At 42.5% G+C, this 27,776-nt stretch overlaps 1 long non-coding RNA gene across 7 annotated transcripts; it reads right to left on the minus strand.

The window, feature by feature from the left end:
* Nucleotides 1-472: 472 nt before the first annotated feature.
* Nucleotides 473-27,752, minus strand: LOC123796547 (uncharacterized). Of its 7 annotated transcripts, XR_015723250.1 has the most exons (7): nucleotides 27,388-27,699; nucleotides 23,087-23,174; nucleotides 21,496-21,691; nucleotides 16,718-16,881; nucleotides 6,914-7,053; nucleotides 2,212-2,284; nucleotides 473-2,123 (listed from the first exon to the last, which is right to left on the minus strand). It is a non-coding gene; the product is annotated as an uncharacterized LOC123796547 (long non-coding RNA). The 7 variants fall into 7 exon arrangements; XR_015723248.1 differs by having other exon boundaries at nucleotides 2,212-7,053; nucleotides 27,631-27,752; XR_015723249.1 differs by having other exon boundaries at nucleotides 2,212-7,053; nucleotides 21,534-21,691; nucleotides 27,388-27,725.
* Nucleotides 27,753-27,776: the final 24 nt, after the last annotated feature.

The following is a 27,776-nucleotide window of genomic DNA, read 5'->3' on the forward strand; positions in this document are numbered from 1 at the left end:
CTGGGGCCTGTGTGGTTACCCACCCTACTTGTATTTCAGGCACAGGGTGGATGGAGCAGCAATGAGGGCAAGCAGAAACGCAGACCTCTGGCCACTGGTCCCACTTGACTAGTAATGCCGCATGGAGGACACAAAGGGGGAAACTTACACAGATGAAACTCATACCCCCCCAATACAAAATAAAAGCACAATTCAGTATAATTATGCCCAGATTTCTGCTGGGAGAAGCTTACATACTCCTGTTTTACATAAAGGCCGCCAGGCCAATTAACATCCTGAGTGCTTAAAGGAGTGGGGAAGTGGGTAATTGGCTAGAGTTTTACTCTCTCCCACCCCCCACAACAACTATCCTTAATGACCCAGACACCACCTCCCTTCCCAGCAAACCTCAGTTTTTCAGACCCCATCAGTCTGTTCCCAGAAACCTCGGGTGGTTTCTGCTTCTGCTGACTTCAAAAAGCAAAAGAGCCAGTTACTTTACCAGCAAAATGAGTTTATTCAGGAAGAACAGAGGAATTGCAATTCAGGACAAGCAAACCATGGCAAACCACTGGCAAACCCAGAGGACAGAGGAAAGGGGCCTGCTTTCACAGGGGAAAAGAGGAAACTGGGAGGAGGGACTGTTTCATTGAGTTCTCACTGGCTGGGCTCTTGCTGGGCAAGGAGAAATTCTTCCTTCTTCGGGCTAGGGTAGGGAAAGCAAGCTGCTTCCTGCTGGGAATTGAGACGTACTCCTTACAGCAAGTGGTAATGCATGAGAGCTCCCCCTTCAGGGCTTCCTGACTCCATTTTAAACGAGGTTTCCTTTATTTTCACATCTCCCCCTTTCAAACAGGGTCTTTTTTCTAAAGCATTGCTAATCTAAAGTCAGGGCTGTGTTCGGTTTTTGGTTTTTTTCATATTTAGTGGTTTCATCCCCTTGGTGTCAGAAAGGACCTTTCCCGGTTGTCACGTCCCACATCAGAGGGAAAGTGCGTAGACTGGAAACCGCTGAGGTCACATCTGAGTAACAGCGAAGGGTAGGAGGGAGAACTATCAGGCATTCCCCATCTGAGGTAAACACTGAAGATCATCTCAAAGTGCTGAGCTAGCATCACCCTATCGGGCACGTCGTTTCTATGAAGGTTTTTTTGAGCGGCAATTGGTATAAAGCTTAAAAAGGATTATAAAGGTGCGCCTGGGTAGTTAAGCGTCCAACTCTTGCTCTCAGCTCAGGTCTTGATCTCATCAGGGTTCTGTGTTCAAGCCCCAGGTTGGGCTCCATGCTGAGCATGGCGCCTACTTAAAAAAATAATTATACAGAGGGGGCGCCTGGCTGGCTCAGTCAGTAGAGCTTGCAACTCTTGATCTCAGGGTTTTAAGTTTGAACCCCACATTCGGTGTAGAGATTACTTAAAAATAAAATCTTTTAAAAAGTGATTATACAGAATAAGGTGAGCAGAACTTCTGCAAGGTTGAAGGGGTCTTTTCTAAAAGCCTTGCAGGGGCGCCTGCGTGGCTCAGTTGGTTGAGCATCAGACTCTTGGTTTCGGCTCAGGTCATGATCTTGCAGTAATGAGACTGAGCCCCGAGTTGGGCTCCACACTCAGTGTGGAGTCTGCTTCGGATTCTCTTTCCCTCCCCCTCTACCCCTCCCTGCTCACTCGCTTTTGCACACACTCTCTAAAAAATAAATAAAAATCTTTTTTTAAAAAAGCCTTGCAAAGAGGAGTTAGTTCATTTGTATTTCCCTTGGATTCAGGGAAACAAATAATAAATAGGGAAGAACAAATCAAAGTTTCTGGTGTCAGATCCAACAGTCAAAAAGGTTCCCCTTTTGCAACAGATCAGACCATCAAAGAAAGGGAGGAAATAAAGTAAGAAGCAACAGCAAGAAAAAGGTATACAGGTCTGGTCCAGTCATCTTAGGAAAGCTGTCTCCTTCAGCTGTCATCTGCTTCAATTCCTGGGAATCTTTATTTCCAGGTACTCAGTTGGTGTGCAGATCTAGTCAGGGTTTGGTGCTTTCTGTAGATGTGACACATGGGGCGATGCCTGGCTGGGTCAGTCGCAGGAGTGTGCAACTCTTGATCTCGGAGTTGTGAGTTCGAGCCCCACACTGGGTGGAGAGATTACTTAAAAAACTGAATCAAAAAAAAAAAAAAAGATGTGATGCATGGATCCAAGAGTCATTCCTTGGAGTTTGGCAGCACAAGGATTCATTAACAGTACCTGATAGGGGCCTTTCCAACCGAGTTGAAGAGTCTTTCTGTAGATGTCTTTTCCAATAGATGAAATCTCTGGACTGCAAGATATGATGCTTAAGATCTTTGTCTCCCAGGAACACACTGTGGAAAGACTGTTCTACTAAAGCATGGTTATTCTCAACAGAAGCAATTAGGCCTTTGCAATATTTAAGTATATCTCCTTTTACCATTTGTGGATTGAAAGAAGCAGAAGCCAAGTACATTGGCCATCCTGTGATTATCTCAAAGGGTGAGAGTTTATAGGTTCCGAAGAGGTAGATCTAAGATGTAGGAAAACTAATGGTAGTGCTTTTGGCCAGAGTATTTGAAAGGCCTCTACAAATTTTGCTTAACGATGCCATTAGTGTGTTTGACTTGCCCTGAGGAGTAAGGGTAGTAAGCATAGTGGAAGTGTTGTAACAATGGCCAAACAGCACAAACCTGTTGAAGCACATTCCCTGGTCATATGAAGTTTGCGGGGATTCCCCAGGTAGGGATGATCTTTTCTAGTAGGATTTTAGCCACAAGAAAAGCAGTACAGTGAGAAAACATATAAACCATTACCAAGACATATTTATATGCCTGAAATGGAGGAAGTTGAATAAAATCCATCTGCCAAACTTTGATCCATTGGGCAATTTAAAGTGTCCAGAGCAGTGCAGACAGGTTTTCCCGAAGTATATTTAAAGGCAGGTGGGGCAAGCAAAGTAGGTACTCTGTGTTCTTATTAACACTTACCCACCAGTATTGGCTCAAAGGTTTTCATTTTATCAGCAGATTAATGATTGGATACATGTATAATAGTCAGTAATGGGAATTTTAGACTCTCTGGCAGCACTGGATTATTATTTGGCCCAACCCAGAGTTTTCTTTTTTTTTAATCGAACCAACAGTCATTAGGTTTTCAATATTGTTTTTCCTTTTCTGGGGCTGATTGTTGGGCATCTCTAGCCGATTTTTCCAGATTATCGTGTGGGGAGGGGAACATCCCTTTGGTCCATGACAGAGGTTTGGTTGTTGGTTCCTTTGACAGCAGCATTCATTGTGGAAATATCAACTAGGTGGTTTCCTCTGGCCTCCAAGGAATCCAATTTAGAATGCACAGGGACCTTTATACTGGCCAAAGCATCTGGCAAGAATATGGCATCTAGTAATTGCTGAACATAAAGGTCATTTTTAATTTGGTCCCCACTAGAAGTGAGGAAGCCCGTTTCTATAGCATTCTAAAGTCATGAGCTACTCCAAAGGCCTACCTCCCGTCAGTATAGATATTTGCAGTTTTGCCAAGCAAGAACATAAATTCAGCCTGTTGGGCCACGATAGCTGAAGGCAAAGGTGCTGCCTTAATGACTCCAAAAAAAATTGTAATAGCATACCCAACATAATATTTACCATTTTCACCTTTTAAATAAGAACTATTGGTAAACCACCAAAAGTCTGCTTTATCCAAAGGTTTCCTGTAAGCCATCATGGGGAGTCCGAGAGTCATGAAGAGTAATGTCCATGGAGAAGGAAGAATGGTGACAGGGTTAAGATTATTATAGCTAGAGAGTTTGGAATCCAATTTTGCACAGTAGCCAGCTAGCCTAAGAAAACCTTATAACTGCCTTAGTTTTGGGAAGTTCAGGATGCCATGAAGCCTATTTGGATCTACGTGTAGGCTTCGTTCTGAACTCAGGTGCCGCAAGTATCAAACCAGAGTCTGAGCAAACTGCAGTTTCTCCGTGGAAACTTCATGTCCCTTTAAGGCTAACAGCCTAAATGGGTGGATGCTATCCCTGCAAAGACACCTGAGAAGGGGATCAGAGAAGCAAGTCACCTAAGTATTATAATAAAGCAGAACTTCCACGTAACTTTATATCTTCTAAATCCACTTTTAAGGTTTGAGAGAAGTAGGAAGGACTTTCAGCAAAACTCCGGGGCATTACTGTCCAGATACACTGCTTTTCTTCCCCAAAAGGCAAAGAGATAATTGACTGACCTTATCCACAGAGAAATCAATCACAGTGAAAAATCTGATGGAACAAATAAATGATGTTGAAGGGTCATTTGATTCACCTAAGTTGGCAATTTTGGTTGTTGCTATCAAATTCTAGAATTATCTCCCCCTTTCAGGAGAAAAAAATTCCAATGTTATTTTTCTAAGAAATCTCAGTCCAAAAACTGAATAGGGGCAGAGGAACGAAGAAGAAAAGAGTATCTCTTAAAGGAAACAAGAAGGAATTGGTTTAAAGATAGGAACCTGCTGAGGTTTATTAGAGACCCCCACTACTTGAACCATTTCAGTACTTTGAGCAGGGGCTGCTTAATAACAGTAGGGCTGCACGCTGACTGTAGCTCCGGTGTCAATAAGGACACAAAGAGATTCACCCCCAATCTGGAGAGTTTTTTTCTCCAAACTGGTAAGGAGGAAGGATTGGGAAAAACCCCTGTAGTTCTCTGGAGTCCTGTAGTTGGGAGTTTGGAGGGCACTGGAAAGGCTGGTTGGAGGGCTGAAGGCACCTAGAACGCTTGCATTTGGAATAATCTTTCTTCCAGTGTCCTGGTTTATCGCAATTACGGCAAAGACCAGGAGGGGGTTGGTTTTGTTTTAGGGGTTCTCATTTGTTGGAGTTGAAAATTAAAGATTTTAGTGGTCTTCCCTGTAGCTGAATTCTCTGGGGTGTGGGTGGGCCACTTTGCTAAATTAACTGAATCTGAAGTGGACAGTTTCCCATTCCATCCTAGTCCTTTCAACTACAAGGGAAAAATCGCGGTTCAGCCCTTTAATGAACACAGAATTGAAGGGTACCTGAGTGGATTTAACATCCAGAGGAGCCCAGGATTTTCCTTAAAAACAATTTGGAGGTGACTGTAATAGTCATGCACAGGTTCACTGGGTTTCTGAGTGCAAGCTTCAATCTTAATCCAATCAACAGGTTTTGGGAAAGCCCTAGAGACTGCCAGGTGAAGTTGTTCGGCAACTGCCCAGCCTGATCATATTAAAAAGGCATGGGGTTAGTCTCTCATTTAAAGTTCTAAAGATGAGGGGAGCCTGGGTGGCTCAGTCAGTTAAGTGGCCACCTTCGGCTCGGGTCATGATCCCGGGGTCCTGGGATCAAGCCCCACATTGGGCTCCCTGCTCGACAGGGAGCCTGTTTCTCCCTCTCCCTCTGCCTGCCACTTCCCCTGCTTGTGCTCTCTCTCTCTCTGTCAAATAAATAAATAAAATCTTTTAAAAAAATAAAAATAAATAAAGTTCAAAAGATGGGATGCCTGGGTGGCTCAGCTGGTTAAGCGTCTGCCTTCAGCTTAGGTCATGATCTCAGGGTCCTGGGATCCAGTCCCACATCAGGCTCTTTGCTCAGTGGGGAGCCTGCTTCTCCCTCTGCCTGCCTCACACCACCACACCGACCCTTCCCCCCACCCCCTGGTTGTGTGCTTGTGCTCTCCCTCTATGACAAATAAAATCTTTTAAAAAATAAAGTTCTATGGGGCGCCTCGGTGGCTCAGTCGTTAAGTGTCTGCCTTCGGCTCAGGGCGTGATCCCAGAGTCCTGGGATCGAGCCCCACATTGGGTTCCCTGCTCTGCTGGGAGCCTGCTTCTTCCTCTCCCACTCCCCCTGCTTGTGTTCCCTCTCTCGCTGGCTGTCTCTCTCTGTGTCAAATAAATAAATAAAATCTTAAAAAAAATAAAAATAAAAAAATAAAGTTCTAAAGATTTTTCAGGATCATCCCAATTAGCTGTTTTCATCCAGTGCTGGGCCTGACCTTCAACAAGCATGTGAACTAGCTGATATAAATCTGAGGAACCTGGTTGGTAAGTCAGGATGACTATATTAAATTCCTTGGCAAATCTATGAGGATCTTCAATTACTCCAGGAAAATCTTTGACTATGGCTCATAGTTCAGCCTTAGTCCAGGGGACATGGGAAATTAGGAGCTTAGCATCAGGATCCTCCAAGAGTCTAATTTTAAATAGGTAGGTTCAAATAGGTTCAGAGAAGGGAGAGGGGAGAGGTTCAGAGAAAAAGGGAAGTTCAATGGAAGAACCAGAATGAGGAAGCAGAGGGTATAAAGGATGTGGGGACAGAGACAAAGAGGACAGGGGAGGAAGAAAGAGGCCTGAAAAGATTGTGTTTTTGTTTGGGTTTTTTTTTTTTTGCATTCTTTCAATTGTTTGTTCACCTTGGTTAATTTAAAATGGTATTTTGTAAAGAGACAATTTTAGAGTCTTGGATACTCTTGGAAGCTTCAAGATATTAGTTGAAATGGGTACCCCATTCTATTCTAGAGCTATTTTATCCCATTTTATTTTAGAGCTTCTAATTTGGTTCTAAGAAAAGCAAGTTTGGGAAGATCGAAAGCTCCCCATAACAGCCACTGGAGTCCTAAGTTATTTTTTGTTAAGTTGGTCCAATTAGTCAAAAATTCACATGAGGAGGGACCATAGTTTTTAAACATAAAACTGGCTGGGGTACCAGGAGGAAGACCCTCCTGAGAGAATTCAGCAGATTGAGAACCCATTACTAAAGAGAATTTAGCAGATTGAGAACCCGTTACTCAAAACCAGAGGTTCAGGAAACAGAAGAGTACTCACCAGGAAGGACAACACTTTCATAAAAAATAGAAAAAAATTTAAACAGATCCCAAATAAAGTCGGAGAGCTCAACCAGAAGGAGGGAGCTCAGATCCGAGAGGAGACTTACCGAACTAAAAGCAAGAAGATGACTCACAGAAGCGGAGAGCGCCAGGCACTAAGGTGGGTACTTCACAGGGTTCTGGGGATTGTTAGTTCCTCAGAGGTCATCTCCTTTGGGTCTCATCTGGGTCACCATGTAATGTTGACCTTAAAAAACAAAAGAGCCAGTTACTTTACCAGCAAAATGACTTCATTAGGGAATGGAGAAGAATTGCAACTCAAGACAGGAAAACTACAGTGAACCACAGGCAAATCCAGAAAACAGAGGAGAGGGGCTTGTTTTTAGGAGGGGAAAGGAAGAAGCTGAGAGGGGCTGTTTTGCTGATTTCTCACTGGCTGGATTGTTGCTGGGCAGGGAGAAATTCTTCCTCCTGCTGGGGCATTACAAGGTAAGCTGCTTCCTCTTGGGGAATGTGAAATATGCTTCTTACAAGCAAGTGGTAACGCATGATAGCTCCCCCTTCAGGACTTCCTGACTCAATTTTTAAATTTTTTTAAAAAGATTTCTTCTTTTTATTTATTTGAGAGCAAGAGAGAGAGAGAGAGCACGTGCGCACACGTGGCAGTAGGGGCACAAGGAGAGAGAGAGAATCTCAAGAAGACTCCCCTTGAGCACGGAGCCCAACACAGGGCTCAATCTCACAACCCCGAGATCAGGACCTGAGCCAAAATCAAGAATGGAACGCTTAACCCACTGAGCCACCCAGGTGCTCCCTGACTCCATTTTAAATGAGGTTTCCTTTATTTTCACACTTCCCACTTTAGAGCCTCTGGACTTTTCCCAAGTCCTTCCTCCCAATCAAAATATACCTGTCTATTCCCTCAAGGCCATACTCTTTACTAGATGTCAGTGATATAATTCAGGGTTAATGCACACTAACATTTTGATGATTTTGTTTCCCACATGACCCACATAAGAGTTTCAAGGAATATATTATGAAGAATATTAAATCACCAAATTTTTTAGGGGCCTAGTGTGAACCCAGCATTGGGCTAGATCCTATAGCACTGTATCAAGGAACAGAAAAATTGCCTCTGGGGTGCCTGGGTGGCTCAGTCGGCTAAGCGTCCAACTCCTGATTTTGGCTCAGGTGGTGATCTCAGGATCATGAGATTGAACTCCGCATCAGACTCCACGCTCCACACAGAACCTACTTCTCTCCCTCTCTCTCCCCTCTGCCCCTCCCCCTGCTCACACACTTGCGTGTGCACATTCTCTAATAAATAAAATCATTTAAACTATACTTTATAAAAAAAGAAAAATTGCCACGGTGGATCTATCTAGCCTACTACCCAGTTGACAACATTATCAACAAAGAACTTGCTCTGGAAAAAAACAGAGATAGTAGTGCCCGGGTGGCTCAGTTGGTTAAGCATCTGCCTTTGGCTCAGGTCATGATCTCAGGGTCCTGGGATGGAGCCCCATGTCAGGCTCCTTGCTCAGCAGGAGAGTCTGCTTCTCCCTCTGCCCCTCCCCCTGCTTGTGTGTGCACTCTGTCTCTGTCTCGAATAAATAAATAAATAAAATCTTTTTTAAAAAGAAAAGAAAAAACAGAAATGGAACATTCACACAACCTTTCTGGCAGGCCTTTTAGCCAAACGTTAAAAAAGCTTTAAAAATTTACATAATCTTTGACCCATAACTTTACTCCTAAGAATTTATACTAAGGAAGTAATCAGAGATACATACAAAGATGCAAACACAATGATGTGTACTGCAGCATTATTAATAATACTGAAACAATGTAAATATCCAAAATAGAGAGCTAGGTAAATAATTCTTTCTGTATCCATATGATAGAACACTGTATGTACATTAAAGTCCTATTAATACAAGACTCTTTAAAGACAGGAAAAATCTATTGCTGATTGTGAAAATTTTTGTTTTAATTTTATGCATAGATAAAGACTGAAAAGATTTACCTTAAATGTTGAAAAAAATGTTTATCCCCAAATGATACAATTATTATTATTATTATTTTTAGATTTCATTTATTTATTTGTCAGAGAGAGACAGAGCAAGAGAGCACAAGCAGAAGCATGGGAAGTGGTAGGCAGAGGGAGAAGCAGGCTCCCGGCTGAGTAGGGAGCCCAATGTGGTACTCGATCCCAGGATCCTGGGATCATGACCTGAGCCGAAGGCAGATGCTTAATCGACTGAGCCACCCAGGCGCCCCTCAGAATGGAAGGATTATTAATGACCTTTTTTGAGCTACATGTTCTAAATTTTCCACAAGAAACATTCTAATTGGAAAAAAAACAATGAAACAATGAAACTTTCTATTTTTTAAATGTAATATTCCCTGAGAAGGACTATTTGTCTTCCTTATAACATCAACGAGTAACTATATTCCCAGCTTCTCCTAATGTAGCCATTTATAGTTTTGCATTTGTAAATGTGTTTAACATTTTTAATCCTTTTGGCTTCTGGTTAGTAACTTGTCCTATTATTTTTTGTCCTATTATTATAATTATACATTCAATGAAGGTTGTGAGAAATGTATAGGGAAGTCCCATACACTGTTTCCTCAGTAGCCCCCAATGTTAGCGTCTTATACAACTATAGTGCAATATCAAAACCAAGAAATCGACATTGGTATAATCCTCAGTGCTTATTCAGATTTCATCAGTTATACATGTACTCATTTGTGTCTGGGTGTTGTGTGTGGGTGGGTGTTTAGCTCTATATAATTCTATCAGATGTATAGCTTTGCATAACCACCACCACAATCAAGATCTAGAACATTTTCATCACAACAAGGATCCCTCATGTTGCACTTTTTTAAAAAGATTTTATTTATTTATTTGAGAGAGAGAGAGCATGAGTGGGGGAGGAGCAGATGGAGAGGGACAAGCAAACTCAGCGCTGAGTGTGGAGTCCAACATGTGGCTCAGTCTCACAACCCTGAGATCATGACCTGAGCCGAAATTGAGAGTGAGATGCTTAACCCACTGAACCACCCAGGCTCCCCCATGTTGCACTTTCATAGCCACACTTACCTACCTCCCCCTCTAATTCCTCACCTGTTAGCAACCACTGAACATCCTTCCATCACTATAATTCTGTCATTTCAAGAATGTTACGTAAGTGGAATCACACAAGATGTAACCTTTTGAGATTAGCCTTTTTCACTCAGAATAATTGTCTAGCAATTCCTCCAGGTTGTCACAAGTGTCAAGAGTTTGTTCCTTTTTCTTGCTAAGTAGTATTCCAAGGTATGAATATACCAGTTTGTGTAACCGTTCATTCACTGAAGGACATCTGGGCTATTTCCAGTTTTTGGCTATTACAAATAAAATTTCTATGGACAGGTGGGGACCAAAGTGGGACTAGGTAAGAGCTATCTGATCTGATAGCCCAGAAAAGGGCTGGAGTAGTAAGGATGAGGCCAGGGGTTGCAACCTGGCCTTGTGTGAACCCTTAACCCCAACCTGCTCACCTTGGAGAAGCCCTGAGCAAAAACCCTGGCTATATCAAACTGTACAAGATCTGGGCAGCCCAGAACATCTCCAAGATGATTGCCACATCACAGAACCAAGTCTATCTCACTGCTGACAACCTTGTCCTGAACCTACAGGATGAAAGTTTTGCCTGAGGCAATGACAGCCTCATCAAAGGGGAAAAATGAGCCTGGTGACCAGGAACTCCACTCCCAAAGAAGCGGTTCTGTTTCTCCTGTGGTTTTTGAGGAGCCAGCTTGGGGTCCAAGCACACCCCCATCCCACCCCCAACATCATGTGATGGTCCCTCCTGCATCTGTCCTCCCAACCCTTCTTGGATGAACAAAGCCCGACCAGTTTTGGGGGGAATGATTTTGCTCCTCCCTGTGCTGGCCAGAGGTGTTGGGACAATGTGATTTCTGAGTGATTTCCTACAGTGTTGGTTCCTCCCTCCCGATCAGGAGGTGATAACCACCATCCCAGGAATTCTCAATAAATTTTTATTACTTGAAAAAAATTTCTATGGACTTTCACATTTTACTATTTTTTTAAATTCTTAATTTGTCACCCAAGAATCTAAGAAAGCCACCTCCTCCTATATCCTATATACTAGAAATTGTTGAACAAATCTATGTTTACCTTACTAATACTGCTACAGTTTTATGAGAAACAAGCTAGATTAAGAAAAAAACCATGGAGGGGCACCTGGGTGGCACAGTTGTTAAGCGTCTGCCTTGTGTTCCCTCTCTCGCTGGCTGTCTCTGTCACATAAATAAAATAAAATCTTTTAAAAAAATTAAAAAAGAAAAAAGAAAAAAAACCACGGAGTTATACCATATTTTCTCTGTGAATTATACTTTTTTTTTTAAGTTTTTTTTTTTATTTATTTATTCGACAGAGAGCGAGACAGCCCGCGAGAGAGGGAACACAAGCAGGGGGAGTGGGAGAGGAAGAAGCAGGCTCATAGCGGAGGAGCCTGATGTGGGGCTCGATCCCACAACGCCGGGATCACGCCCTGAGCCGAAGGCAGATGCTTAACCGCTGTGCCACCCAGGCGCCCCGTGTGAATTATACTTTTTAATGTATTTTTCTCTGCCCCTTGACTATGAACTATGTGGCGGTAGGGGCCATGACTAAATTGCCTCTACTCCTAGAGCAGGGCATAGGGCCTAGCATAGCATAGGTGTTTAGAAAATGTTAGGATCTTGGGCACCTGGGTGGCTCAGTCGGTTAAGTGTCTGCCTTTGGCTCAAGTCATGATCCCAGGGTCCTGGGATGGAGTCCCATAATGGGCTCCCTGCTCAGCGGGGAGTCTGCTTATCCCTCCCTCCTCTGACCCTCCCCCTGCTCGTGCACTCTTTCTTGTTCTCACTCTCTCAAATAAATAAAAAAAAATCTTTAAAAAATAGAAAATGTTAGGATCTCTAGGGGAGGGTGGGCCCAAGGATACATGTTTTATAACAAACTCCATGGATTATAATAGGCAGTCAGGGTTAAGAACTACTATTTAGCTGGATAAACAAATATGTAAAGGAGAAGAAGGAAAGCTCATGATAGAAGAAAGCAGACTCAGGACAGCAAGGAGACGGGGGTGTGGGGCAGGGGTATTGATGTTCTATTATCTTTCTCCACCTTACAGAGTTTCCTGTGTCCAGATTAACCTCTAGACTGCATGGTAGGGAATCAGTGATTTCCAGCACTATGTTTGAGAAGTGCTATTATTGAATCCCTCTGTCTGACTGGGCCAAACAAGACAGCCTGCATCTGCTCTGTCAGGTTTTACCTATTTGAAAGGCTACTCCACACATCTTTGGAGACACCTTCAAGAGTAATGGAAAAAGCATTTGGTGATATGAATTACCTAGAGGTGCTTATTTGTTTAGATGGCATAATTATGTTTGGCGGAGCTCTGGAGAACAATGGCTCCTTAGATTACTGGATCACCTGGAAAATAGACTAAAACCGTCCCTTGACACATGCCAGGCCTGCCGGACCTCAATAAAATATGTTGGATGTATAAAATCACAACGGGGGCTGGACGGACTCTGGAAATATCACTGACTGGTCAGACCCTGACATTTTTTTTTAATTTTAAGATTTTATTTATTTATTTGACAGAGAGAGAGACAGCCAGTGAGAGAGGGAGCACAAGCAGGGGGAGTAGGAGAGGAAGAAGCAGGCTCCCAGCAGAGGAGCCCGATGTGGGGCTCGATCCCAGGACCCCGGGATCACTCCCCGAGCCAAAGGCAGACGCTTAACGACTAAGCCACCCAGGCACCCCAGACCCCGACATTTTAAAACATGAAGGGGATGCAGCAGACACCACAGGAGCTGGCAGAAGAACTGTTCGAAGATTGCAGAACACTGCAATGCGTTAGCTCAGGGTGATCAGATCGGAATTGGAGCACACGTGAGTTGAAGAGGGAGGGGAAGCAGGTCAAAATACCAGGGCCTGGCAGTCAGGAAGACTTGTGCTTGGGGGACAACTATGTTGCATATGAAAATAAAGCTGTCCTTGCTGGGGAGGGGGGTGAAGCCCCCCAAAGCAAACAAAGCAGTTTTCCCCCAGGCAAACTGCTCTCGTGCACCCTTCCTCTTGCACTTTTAGATCCCGGCTGCCTGGCTCAGGGATCTGTTTTAGCATGTGTTGTCCTCCACCACCATGTCCTTTTATAAACTGAAGGCAGTTTTGAAGACTGGAGATCTGTGCTATGTTATAAAGACACAGAGGTGAAGATAACCATTGCATTTGCCAAGTGAGGTCTGTCAGCGGGTGAGACTTGGGATCCAGTTTTAAAAACTGAGTTTGTAGCACAAAGTAGACAATGACAGACAACACCCTCAGGTACTTGGTGTCCTGGAAAGCAGAGCTTTGGAGCTGAAAGCAGGCCTGGGTTGATTGAGGAAAGGGCATCTCTTTCATGGTGGAGAGTTGAACTATTGGCTGAGTAGGGACAGTAGGAAGGAAGGAGTCAAGTACAGGCTCAGTCTCTGGGATTGAGAAGACACCTGCAAAATGCTTTCCCTAAGCTTGCTTCGAGTCAAGTAAGCTCTAACTTGAGAAGGCAAGCCTTGCCTCACATTTTTTCACAGGCCCTCAAAATGCTTATTTCAGCCTCTGCCTGCCCTACTGAGAGCTGCAGGCTAAAATCTCATACTGGAATGTGGAAGTCCCAGCCTCACTTCTCCTCCAAGCTGAGAAGTGAGGGAAGAACTGGAACGATCCAGGTATATGCCCTGGGGTCTACCTTTCTTGAAGAAAAAGTTACCATGGCAGTCCAGGTGCTGACAACCACATTTGACATCAACAAAATTAAGCTGAAAAAGGTAGTAGTGTTGCCATAAAAGCAGGATTGGTGAAAGCAAAGAGCACGGCTGCTTTAGTGTCAATGCAATGGGCACTCAGTGGCAACTGTGAGTATGCCCCTAAAGAGGCCAGGAGATTATCATTATTACTATAATTTGGGATGATTACTATACATTTTCGTCCAAAAGAAGACAGTTTTAGAAAGTGAGGGGGAAAAAAGCCCTGAAGCCAGACAGACTCAGGGTTGGATCCTGGCTCTCCCACTATCTATGCTGGCTTGGGCAAGCCAGTGTCCTTATCTGTAACATGAAACACTCCCAACGACCATCAATATTTAGTACACAGGCAGTGGCAGATCCAGCTTTTGTGGGGCCTGAAACTTATACCATTTGGGTTAAGTTTTTTTTTTAAGTGTAAAATCACACTTTACAATCCCAAACATCTATTTAGAATGATACAATAAATGACAAGAAACCACAAGTTTTAAAAACTGACAAAATGCACAAATATCACAAAATTTTTAAAAAACAGTATTTCTCTTTATATTAACTGGTACAACTCCTTGATACTTTTTCTATATTTTCTTGCCTGCATCTTTTGATCACCTCTTCATCTGATACCACTTTTATACTCTATAATGTCTACAGAGAGAACAGGGAAACAGTTTAGTTTTTCCCAAGAGTTTAGAAAAGTTTCTTTCGGTTTCCCAACCCATCACTGATTAACGTCACATATGTATTTTGGGTTGTTGTCAAATTTGGGAAAACCATTTCTTGTATATACAAGCTGTAAGATTTTAGGCTACGTCAAGTTTTTTATGTAATGACTAATCTTAAATAAGCTTTAGATTTACTGCTTTAAAAGTGTTCCCTCAAGTCATTTCTACACTGGTACAGCCACCTATAACTTAACTGTATGCAGAAGTGATAGGAAACCACATAAATATATCCTACTAACCCCAAATAAATGTATCCGAAACTCAATTTCTCTTTGGTTGGATCCCCAAAAGAATAGCTCCAGTAAAGGGGCACCTGGGTGGCTCAGTTGGTTAAGCGTCTGCCTTCAGCTCAGGTCATGATCTCCAGGTCCTGGGATCGAGCCCCGAGTGGGGCTCCCTGTTCAGCAGGGAGTCTGCTTCCCTCTCTCTCTCTCTCTCTCTCTCTCTCTCTCTCCTTCTGCCCCTCCTCCCTGCTCATTCTCTCTCTCTCAAATAAATAAAATTTTTTTAAAGAAAAGAATAGCTCCAGTAAAAACAGAACTCTCCATAGAAAGCAAACAAAGGCAGAGAATATAAAAAGAGCAAAAGCGTTTTTTGGGTTGGATGAAGACAGACAACACTCATTTTTAATACATCTTGTGTCTTCACAAGTAGATTTGAAGTTAATAAAAGTATTCCCCAGGGCGCCTGGGTGGCTCAGCTGTTAAGCGTCTGCCTTCAGCTCAGGTCATGATCCCAGGGTCCTGGGATCAAGCCCAGCATCGGGCTCCCTGCTCAGTGGGAAGCCTGCTTCTCCCTCTCCCACTCCCCTGCTTGTGTTCCCTCTCTCGCTGTGTCTCTCTCTGTCAAATAAATAAAATATTTAAATAAATAAAATAAAATAAAATAAAATAAAATAAAATAAAATAAAATAAAATAAAAGTATTCCCCTCCCATATACGTTTAAAGTAGTCTAGTGTTGTGAATTCCATTGACAGAATTTGGAAAGCCACGCCCCAGAAGAATAAAGCCTCAGAGGAAACCTGCTGGAGCTAATCTATGGCAGGAAAGCCTTCCCGACCACTGAATTCTAAACCTGTTCTGTGGCAAAAGACTTCCTAAAGGAGGACAGCAAAGACAGAAATCCTAAAGGAAAAGATGGGACAGATTTAGCCATACTAAACTTAAAAACATCTGTGAGGTTAAAGCAAACAAAATCAAACATTAAAAAAAAACCTAGGGGAAAAAAAAAGTACTTGTTATTCATATTACAAAGGATTGATAGCCCCAATACAGAAATCAATTAAAAATGTTAAAGCATGAGGAATCCAACAGGAAAACTGGCAAAGAACATGAATAGGCCATTCACAGAGAAAGAAATACAAAAAGGCAAAAATTGAAACAACTGGCAAGGAGTTAGGGAAACGAAGGCCTCTCAACATGCTGTTGGGAATGTAAATTAGTTCACCTTTATACAGGGCTATTTGACAATATAAAAATAACACTAACATTTATAAGGAGTTGCTCTTTGCTAAGTACTCTGCCAAGTGCTTTGCGCTGATTAAGTTATTCAATTCTCACTCAGCTTTATTGATATTCAAAGTGCATCATTTGTAATAATAAAAAACTCAAGACTCCTCAGACACCCAACAGCAGGGTTTGGTTAAATGGATCATGGAACCTCTATACAACAGGATTGAAATGATCTATATTTACTACATGAAAAGTTCTATAAAATATAGTTAAGTTTTTTTTAAAGGCTACAGAAGAGAATGTACAATATACTATTTCCATCGTATAAAAACTGCATGAATACCTATCTACGTATGTATATGTATATAGAAAAACCTTGGGGAGGGGCACCTGGGTGGCTCCATTGGTTATGCATCTGCCTTTGGCTCAGGTCAGGATCCCAAGGTCCTGGGATGGAGCCCCACTTGGGGCTCCCTGCTCAGCAGAGAGCCTGCTTCTCCCTCTCCCTCTGCTGCTCCCCCTGCTTGTGCTCTCTCTCTCTCAAATAAACAAATAAAATCTTTTAAAAAAATCTTGGGGATATATAGCAAAATGATAACAACAGTTGTTTCCAGGTGGTGGGATTTTAGATGATCTTGATTTTCTGCCTTATGGTTTTCCACGAATGCCTACTGAATTTTTGCTATCACTACTCCTAGGCAGCAGGAGTAAGGTGGGTTTGATGGGCACACAACCTGTGGTGTCACACAGAGCTCCATGGTTACAGGAGCCCATGTTTTAGTACTCTACTGTCATGATTTTGAAACTCTGAATAATTCATGAATAAAGGGCCCCACATTTTCATTTTGCACTGGGTCCTGCAGATTCTGTAGCTGGTCCTGACAGGAGTATACCTTGCCTCTTCCGCTGGCATCCTGAAATGCGTTGTTCTGCAACCGCCACCACTGTGAGAACTTGCTGTTTTCATTTTCCTTCCTTCACGCAGAAAGGAAAACCTCTCAACGAGGAGGCTTTGAACTCATTTTCTCCACCGTCAGCAGGTTGATCAACCCTCTCCCTGGAAGAGGAAAGAAAGCCTCTGAGGACCGACTATTTTTCTTCCCTATTAGATTTTAGCTTTACACTCTCTCCCAGCCCCCAACAGGATGGATCACGGGTGTCCCTTACAGTATCTGCCTATACCTTCCAAAATGCCAATCCTGGCAGGGGAAAAACCTGTTCTCCTGAGTAACACAATCAACCCCAGCAACTACTCCAGCATCAAACAAATATGCATCCACTACCTACGTAATTTGTCTTTAGATCATTCAGTAATGAGCCCATGACCATGGCCATGAGATTTCCTTATTGTTTATTCTCATCAACTAAGCTTTTCCTTGTCAGAAACAGTTTCATACAATCTTCCACTTGGAGATTTCACTGTGCATTCCTCCCTTTGGATCTTTTGTAAAGATTTATTTTTTGAAAAACTACCTACCCCCCATCCGTAAGAAATCATGCTTTTGAAATGTCAAAATAATATCCTTAACTTCCTTTATCTTTACCTTTGTTTCCTATTTCTAAGGCAGTATCTACTCAGAGGAAAGAGGGTCACAGTCCTACAGTGACTCAATTCCCTTTAAAACAGTGGTTGTGACATCTTATCAAAAATTTCATGAGGTCAATTTATATTACATGCACTAAATATTTTATCTGCATGCTATTTAATCCTTCAAATAAATCCAGTTAACTAGATAAGCATTATAGAAATCACATCTCCTCTAGGGAATTCTTTTGGTCCAAATATCTTCTACTAGCTTTTCTGACATGACAGTCAAAATTTCCAGTTCTTGAGTCACCTCTGTTGCCCCATACTTGCCACATAAACAAAAAACGTCTAATCTTGGATACTTTCAAATATACGTAAGAGTAAAGAGAACAATGCAATTAAGTTCCAGGTATCCATTACTCAGCTTCAGCAATTACATTCTGCCAATCTCAATCATCACTTTTTAATTTTGTTTCTTGATTTAGAGGAAATTTTGAGCACTAGGTTCTCACAAGGAATACAGCCAAATTCATAGTCTCACTTGAAATAAAGCTGTCACCTCAGTAGCGGTTATCTAGTGAGAATTTAAAAGCATTCGCATTCCCAGATTTCCCATCTCTAACCAACCTGCTCCTCGACTCCCCCTCCCCCCACCCCTGAGCTGCAACCAGCATCAGTCCCAGCTAATGATCTAATCCTTTCTTCTTTCAACTACGGGAACATAGGACAGGGAGACTTTGAGAACACATTTGTTCAGCGTGCTGCAGAAGAGGCAAAATTGCCTTCTGACCCATGTATCCCAGGGCAATTCCATTTCACTTCTTTACCTTCTGGAGAGGTGAACATATAAAAGCATTAGAACAAAATTTATTTTTTAGATCTTTTGTTCAGAGATCTGTTTAGGTGCGCCTGAGTGGCTCAGGTGGTTGAGCTTTTGACTCTTGGTTTCGGCTCAGGTCATAATCTCATGGGTCCTGAGATGGAGCCCCCTGTTGGGCTCCACGCTCAGCAGGGAGTCTGCTTGAAGATTCTCTCCCTCCGCCCCTCCCCCCACTCGTGCACACACGCCCATGCTCTAATAAATAAAAATTTTTTTTAAAAGATCTATTTAGGGGCGCCTGGGTGGCTCAGTCGTTAAGCATCTGCCTTCGGCTCAGGGCGTGATCCCAGCGTTCTGGGATCGAGTCCCACATCAGGCTCTTCTGCTGGCAGCCTGCTTCTTCGTCTCCCACTCCCCCTGCTTGTGTTCCCTCTCTCGCTGCCTGTCTCTCTCTGTCAAATAAATACATAATAATAAAAAAATCTTAAAAAATAAAAGATCTATTTAGGGGCGCCTGGGTGGCTCAGTTGGTTAAGCAACTGCCTTCAGCTCTGGTCATGATCCTGGAGTCCCAGAATCGAGTTCCCCCTCGGGCACCCTGCTCAGCAGGGAGTCTGCTTCTGCCTCTGACCCTCCCCCCTCAGTCTCTCTCTCTCTCCAATAAATAAAATCTTATAAAAAATAAAAAAATTAAAAAGATCTGTTTAAAAGCACGCCACGTCTATGCACGAGAAGGTGGGTATTAAGCAAAGAAGGCAAGAAGAGCAAGGCTCAGAGGGAATAATATAGAGAATTAAGTTATGGGTCATGGGGAAGGAAGCAATAGTTCTGGGCTGCCTCTGACACTTGATCTCCTTTAATCTTCCCAACAACTTCAGGTATAATTGAATTCCCATTTTACATATGAGGAAACTGAAGAAACTCAAACCTCAGAAGTCCTGTGGCTTAAGGCACCCATCTATGAATGTTGGAGGAAGAATTCAATCTTATCTGAGTCCAAAGCTGTGCTCTTTCTACCTAAGCGGTAGGGTTGGGAGGACTGGGCACTCACACAGGACATTTGTCGGGGTCCCCAGGACAATCTCTTTTGAGGCCTCAGCCTGCAAACAAATGCCACTTTGTAATGAGACTTTCTCTCTTTCTCACCAGATGGTCCCTAAATTAGTTGAAGCCTGTGGGCCTTAAATATAAAATAGGCGGATGCATCTTGATTATAATATGGCAGTTTGGTTTTAGTCGCAAGTGTTATGCTTAAAATGTAAGAATGTGATTGACTTATAGCATTTTCTTTTTAAAGGATAAAAGTTCCTTGTGCTTGATCAGCCCAGCCCCTGAATGCCTGGCTGCTGCTCTCTGTAACAGACAGAACTACACCCAGGCAGGGTACCAAAAGCAAGAGTACCATAGCCATCTTCCTAGGACAGGCCTGAGCCACATGACCTTCACCCAATCCACACTGTTGATGTTGCCCCCCTGAGACCCAATGGAGGCAGTTTGCGCTCTTCCTCCCTTGGCCAAACTAGACAAGTTGTGTTTCCTCAAGACGCCCCCAGCTTGCTGCAAATTATCCACCCAGCTCCTTCTTTGCCATCAGGATTTACCCGACCCTGCCTGGATATAGAAGCTGATCCCTCTGGACTGGACATCTGCCCTTTTCTTTCCCATTGAGCTGGGGGGGGGAAAGAGGCAGCTTTAAAATCTGCTTTTCTTTTACTCACAGTTAGTGTGCCTGTTTTGTCTGTATGTAAAGGCCCACTCACCTACAGCTAGGAAAAATCCTGCTCTTATATCTAACTTTGGAACTGAGAAATCAGTCTTTATTCAGACACACACGCTTCCTCCACAAAGCATGGCAGTTGGGGTGGAGTGGAGGCAGCAGTGAGGTTGCAGGATCCGGAGGGATAGGAAGGAAGGCAATGCTGAAAGAAGAGAGACGAGTAGTCTCCTCGGGGAAGGGAGATGTTATCATAGGGTTAAGCAGGCAGCAGTAAGGAAGATGAATTCACCATTCAGGAAAAAGGGAGAAGGGGCTAAGTACCAAACACTATGCTAGATGCTTTACATATACCAAGGGAGGAGGGACCGGAAATGAGGAGAAATTTATGAATGCTATGACACTAATTCAGGCAAGAAGTAATGAAGAACTTAGTAGAATGGTAGCAGTTTGAATGGAAAGGAAAGAATAAACAGGATTCACTGTGAGGGGAGTTTCAGCCTAACTTACCAACTGATTGGGTGCAGAGGTCAGGGAAGAGGAAACCAAGAGAGCTTTGGGTTTTCATAATAAGTGACTGGGAAGAAAGGGGACATTAATAGGAAATGATTGTCAGGAGATGGACATAAGCAAGATTGATCAATTTGATTTTGGACCTATCTAATCTTTAAAAAATTTTTTTAAAGATTTTAATTTCTGAGAGAGAGAGAGAAAGAGAGAGAGTGGGAGGAGGGGCAAAGGGGAAGGGAAAGGGAGAGGGAAAAAATCTCAAACAGACTCTAAGCTGAGATCATGAGATGAGATGAAACCAAGAGTCAGACATTCAACTGACTGAGCCACCCAGGCGCCCAATGAAATTTTTTATAATACAAGTTTTCAGACATAGAGAAAAATTGAGGAAATAGGATATTGAAGTCCCATGTACCCATTTCCTAGCTCAACAATCATCAATTCATGGCCAATCTTGTTTCACCAATACCCTTACCTATTCCTCCTTTCCCCAACTGGATTATTTTGAAATAAATCCAGATACATGATACCATCCAGTAAACACTTCAGTATGTATTTCTAAAAGATACTCTTAACATAGCCACATACAATTATCTTAACCAAAAAAAATCAATCATCAAATACTTAATGTTATTGGTAAGTACTCAAATTTCCTCAATGGTCTCCTTGTTTATTTATAGTTGATTGGTTAAAATCAGGACCCAGATAAACAAACCCATTGAATGTAAGATTCTGTCTAAAACTGCTATGTCGACATATCAAGCAGGCAACTGAAATTTCAGGTCCAAAACTCAACGAAGAGGTAGAAGCCAGGAATACAGATTAAGAAATCATCTTCTCGGAGGGAAGGATGAAGCTATCTGAATAAATGAAGCCACTGAGTACATACCATAGAAGGAGAATATAGCAATAAAAATGGCCCAAGGATAGAACCTTGGGGAACAACTATATTCGGGAAGAGAAGAAAGAGCCCCTGGGATGGGGATGTGAGTAGTTTGAGAAAGAAGTGAAAAGCTGAAAAAGAAAATAAGATAGTGATGTCAATGGAGCCAAGAAATGAAAGCACTGCACAGAGGGAAGACCAAACAATTTTGCTCACTTAATGTTTTCCATCAAAAGAGTCTTGGGATGAGGCACCTGGATGGCTCTGTCGGTGAAGCGTCTGCCTTCGGCTCAGGTCATGATCCCAGGGCCCTGGGATCCAGTACCGCATCGGGCTCCCTGCTCAGCGGGAAGTCTGCTTCTCCCTCTCCCTCTGCCCCTTCCCTCTGCTTGTGCTCTCTGGCTCTGTCTCTCTGTCAAATAAATAAATAAAATCTTTTTTTAAAAAAAGAGTCTTGAGCTAAGACTCAGTCCCTGCTCTATTGTGTGACTTTCTAGCTGTGTTACACATTAAGCAAATCATATCTGTAAACCTAACATTCTTCAGATGTAAAAAACGGGTAAGGCCAGTCCTTCCAATTAAACGGCTGTGTAAGGATCAAATGAGAATGGATCCGTGTGAAGAAGACCTTTTTTAACTGCAGAGTATTGGACAAATATGAGAGGCTATTCACTCAATAAATATTTACCATTTTTATTAATGTGAAAATATAACTTAACTGTTGAATGGAGGGTTAAGTTTCTAATATTAAAAAATGCTGAATTTTAAAGGCCATAATTCTTCAAGAGTCTCATACTAGCTAGCTCTTATGATCATCTACTGTCTGCTGGGCACTGTTCCTCCACATAGGGTCACCTGGATGGCTCACTCAGTTAAGCGTCTGCCTTCAGCTCAGGTCATGATCTCAGGGTCCTGGGTCCCACGTCAGGCTCCCTGCTCAGCAGGGAGTCTGTTTCTCCCTCTGCCTCTGCCCCTTCCCCCCACCCCCGCTCATGTTCATTCTCTTTCTCAAACAAATAAAATCTTTCCACATACCTTAACTCATTTGATCCCCTCAAAATTGTATGAGATAGGTACAATTATGAGCCTTTTTTTACAGATGAGAAAGCTGAAGCTGAGAGGAGTGAACTAATTTGCCCCAGGTCACACAGCTAGGAAACAGGTGAGCCAAAGCTCAAGCCAAGTCTTTCCTATGCCCGAACCTGACCTCTTAATCACTACACCGAAGTTCCTCTTAAAAATATGTCTTGAGGGGCGCCTGGGTGGCACAGTCGTTAAGCATCTGCCTTCGGCTCAGGGCGTGATCCTGGCGACCTGGGATCGAGCCCCACATCAGGCTCTTTCGCTATGAGCCTGCTTCTTCCTCTCCCACTCCCCCTGCTTGTGTTCCCTCTCTCGCTGGTTTTCTCTGTCAAATAAATAAATAAAATCATTAAAAAAAATATGTCTTGAGGGGCTCTTGGTTGGCTCAGTTTGTTAAGCAGCCGACCCTTGATTTCGGCTCAGGTCATGATCTCACTGTTGTGAGATCGAGCCGTGTGTCAGGCTCCGCACTCAGCAGGAGTCTGCTTGGGATTCTCTCCCTCTTCCTGTGCCCCTCCCCCCAATAGCACCCCCCCTTAAGTGTCTGCTGCAGCTCAGATCATGATCCCAGGGTCCTAGGATTGAGTCCCACATCAGGCTCCTTGCTCAATGGGGAGTCTGCTTTTCCCTCTGCCTGCTGCTTCCCCTGCTTGTGCACTTTCTCTCTCTGACAAATAAATAAATAAACTCTTCCAAAAAAATTAGTCCTTTAAAAAAAATATACCTTGAGGGGCACCTGGCTGGCTCAGTCCACGGAACATGCAACTCTTGATCTCAGGGTCCTGAGTTCAAGCCCCACACTGGGCTTAGAGCTTAAAACATTAAAAATAAAAAAACAGTGGAAAAAATATGCCTTGGAAAATTAGAAGATCACCATATTATAACCTTAATGAATTACAGACCTAGGCTCTGAGCATCAATGCAACTATCATCACAGAGACAACCAGACACTATGGCTCCTGAAGGAAGCACACACCCACCCACCATCTATGAAGTTAATTTTGCCCCCCACCACACCCCAAACGGAACCTGAATCAAACACTGCTTTTAGATTAGGGTTACAGTTGCCAGATAAAATTCAGGAAACCCAATTAAAGTTGCATTTCAGATAAACAACAAATAATTTTCTTAGTGTAAGCATGTCCTATGCAATATTTAATACGTCCCATGCATTATATTTGGGACATACTTTAAAAAGTATTCATTATTTATCTGAAATTCAATTTTAACTGGGTACCCTGTATTTTTATTTGCTAAATCTAGCAATCCTACTTTATTGTTTTTTAAAGATTTTATTTACCTATTTGAGAGAGAGAGAGAGAGAGAGAACACAAGCAGGGGGGAGAGACAGAGGGAGAGGGAGCAGCAGACTCCCCACTGAGCAGGGATCCCAATGTGGGGCTCGATCCCAGGACCCCAGGGATCATGACCCCAGCCGAAGGAAGACACTCAACTGACTGAGCAACCCAGTTGTCCTGGAGATCCTACTTTAGATCTAACTATCCATTTATAAGAAACACAAAGGACTGAGAAACATACTAATTTCGACACTCACTAGATGTTTGATTATATTAAGATGATTAATTTTTAGTCGTCTAGTTGTATTGTGGGAGTTTTTAAAAGAAGCTCTTATCTTTTATAGATACACATTGAAATGTTTGTGGATGAAATTATATGATGTCCTGAAGGTCCTTCACAATAATTTGGAAGGGAGAGAAGTGGGTGGGATGTAGATGTAACAAGACTGGCTGTGAACTCATGATGTTGAAGCTTCCTTAAAAGTACATGTGATTTCATTACACTCTTTTATTTCTGTGTGTGTTTAAAATTTCCCATAATAAAAAAGTTTTTAAAAGAAACAATACCTAGCACAGTGACTGACATACTGTAAATACTTAATATGTATCTGTTGCAGGCAATTTTTTTTTTTAAAGAAAGCTCTCAGATGGCCATCAAATGGAAAAACATTCTGGAAATGAGATTACAAGCATGAATATGCCTGAAAACACAAATGAGATTCGTTTAGGGACCAAACTATACTCAAATGGAAACAATAATGAATTTGCCCAGACAAGGGAATTTGTTTATTGAAAATGAACAGTTGTGAAAGTCTGGGCAGAAGAGGTACATACATTACAGGTACTTAATTTGGGTAAACACATAAGACATTTTTAACCCTCCAAAAAGATGTTATGTGGAAAACAATCCACCTTAGGTTTTTTTCAATATTAACTATTCCAGTGAACTGTTGTGGAAAGCCACATTAATTTGCCTTTGGAAAGATTTTGAAAATTTGAGCGCTCACATGCAAGTAAATCGCCAATTACTAGAAATTATGACTTCTCATGCTGAATAATGCATGCACTTGACAGGAGGTCTTTATCAAAAATGCAGTATTGTTAGTTTTAAATGCAGTCTTGCCTTAAATGCTGGGTACATGAGGACAACCAAATCAAAAGCAATCTCCTGCACAAGGTGCCAGCTAGTGTGTTTAGTGAAGTGCTCAGTGTAGGTATGTGAAATAAGCTGTTTATTTATGCTTAATATCCCACTATATGGATACGTTATAATTAATTCAACCATTTCTCTTACTGATGGATGTTTCCCACCTTTTTTATTATAGACAACCATGCATTTACCCTTCTACATTTAGCCTTATATTCTGGTGCTTTAATTTCTGAGAGACAGATTATAAGAAATGGGCTGGCTGGGCCAAGAGTATAAATATTCTTAATTTTTAATAAATACTAATTGCATGTATTTTTAAATCAGGCTACAATGTGGAATGGTGTTCTAAAAATGCAATCACCTAGGGGCGCCTGGGTAGCACGGTTGGTTAAACATCTGATTCTTGGTTTCTGCTCAGGTCATGATCTCAGGGTCCTGAGATCAAGTCCCGCGTTGGGCTTCATGCTCAGTGTCTGCTTGAAATCCTCTTCTCCCTCTGCCCCTCCCCGCCACATGCTGGCTCGTGCTCTCTCTCTCTCAAATAAATAAATAAATCTATCTTTACTTAAATAAATAGGTAATTGCATTTTTAAAATTATTTAACTATAAGTCAATCATCTTACTAACTTCACTACAAACGCTAAGTATATTTCAGCTCTGCTTTAAGTAGAGAACTGGGTTCTCCGACAACCTCCCATTAACAGTGCCTTTGGTGTTAGAAATCCCATGGCTTATTCTGTTTCAGAGCAGCCTGTATCAGTACATCCACTTCGGTATACCTTCCTGTATCAGGAAGTGGTATTTTAAATTGTCACCTTGTCAGTCTCTGAATTCTGAGTGCCATTTCAATCTGTCCTTTCTTGGTCCTTTTTTTGCAAGGAGACTGGTTCTCCGCACTCTTTAAAAAGGTATTTGTTTAGCGGCACCTGGATGGTTCAGTGGTTAAGCAACTGCCTTCCGCTTGGGTCATGACCCCGGGGTCCTCGGATCGAGCCCCGAGTGGAGCCCCACAACGAGCCCCCCGTGGAGCTCCCAGCTCAGAGGAGAGAGCCTGCTTCTCCCTCTCCCTCTGCTGCTCCCCCTGCTTGTGCTCTCTGTCTCTCTGTCAAATAAATAAATAAAATCTTTTAAAATAATAAAATAAAAAGGTATCTTTTAAAGATTTATTTATTCTAGAGAGAGTGCAGTGGGGAGGGGTAGAAGGAGAAGGAGAGAATCTCCCGCAGAGTCCCCACTGAGCACGGAGCCCAAGGAGAACTCGATCTCACGACCCTGAAATCATGCCCTGAGCGGAAACCGAGAGTCCAATATTCAACCGAGTGAGCTACCCAGGGGCCCCTGAAAAGGTATTTTTATTAGTAACTTTTCCTCTTTTACTTTTTGTCCCTCTAATCTTAAAGATCGCTTTATTGACTGTTCTTCAAATTCAAAAGTAACAAATGCTTGTTAGAACCAGTGAAACAATTCCATACGAGGATGTATAAAGACAAAGCTCATCACCTCCACCTCCACCTCTTGAGATAATCAATATTAACAGCGTGCTGAGTCTTCCACAACTTTCCCTGCTCATACAAACAGACCACATACATAAAATTTTCTTTACACCAAAGTATAATCATACTATACACATTGTTCTGCAACTTGTTTCACTCAACTATATATGTATATACATACATACATATATGTTTTTATAGGTGACAATGACAATATCTAGTATTTAACAAAATGTACTGGAGATACTCCACAGTTTTAAGTTCCTTTCCAGTTCTAAAATTTGTTTTTGTTTTCCTTCAGAGAACATACTACCATTATAATTATTTGTAATGAATTGTTCAATGTCTTCCTTCTCTGCTAGACTGAGAACTCCATGAAGGCAGGGGGCCAATTTTGTTCACCCCTCTATCTTCAGAATTTAGGATAGTGCTGCCAGGATGGTAATTGCCTAAAATCTATTTGTTCATTGTTTCAGTGCTTCCTGAAACCTTCAGTCTACTTAAACTGGGTCACTGTCAATACTCGAAACATTTACCGTTAGGAACTCAGTCCCCAAGAAAGTCACCACTCAATGTTATTTGAATGGAACCTAGTGACAGTACATTTTAAATATTTGGGGATATTTGTGTTTTTTAGCAAAAAAAAAAAAAAAAAAAAAAAAAACAACCTCGCTACCACAAAAAAAAAAAAAAACTAATTTTAAAAGACCACGTGTTTAACAGAGTTCTGCGCTTGTAATTAGGAAACCTAGATTCCAGTCCCACTTCCACCATTAATTACCGCACGACCTTTAAGAAGTTCCTTTCCTTTCTGGTCCTGGGGTCCTCATCTGTAGCTCTAACATTCATTAATACCACAAATATGTACTGTCTACTGCGTGCTGGCACTAGGCTAGGTGCTAGTGACACAGGGATGAATAATAATAACAGCCAACATTTAATGAATGCTTATTCTGTGCTTGGTCTTTTACTAATGGAGTCCTATGCACTCTCATTTATCTCCTAGGAGCACTACCATGATATTTCTGTACTTTACAAGGAGGGAACTGAGGCATAGGGAGGTGAAGTAACTTTTCCAGCATACCAAAGGACGCGGTGAAGACAGGATTGGATTCCAGTCAGTAGGGCTTCAGATTCCACTCCAATAACCATAGAAAATCCTTGCCCTCATAATTCGAGGAATATACAGTGGCTTGCATTTTGGTCCCAACCCAGGAATACTGGGTGGCGCACCCTTCTCATCGATATGAGGATGCAAAGATGCAGGAGTACATTAGAGAAACCACTGAGAAACCTGACACAAGCGCTGCAAGTACTAACGCTCTACCTCGCTCTCGCGGTTTCCACGCCGAGAAGGTGAAGAGGTGGGAAGTGTCCGCGGGTCGTACGTACGCACGCCTCTGGGGCGTCCCATTGGGTACAGGGAAGCGTGCGGGTCACGCCGGCAAGACGCGATCCTCTGAACTCAGCAGG

Source organism: Ursus americanus, chromosome X, assembly GCF_024610735.1.
Source record: "Ursus americanus isolate L20-20 chromosome X, mUrsAme1.1.p, whole genome shotgun sequence".
In the NCBI taxonomy this organism is placed as follows: domain Eukaryota; kingdom Metazoa; phylum Chordata; class Mammalia; order Carnivora; family Ursidae; genus Ursus; species Ursus americanus.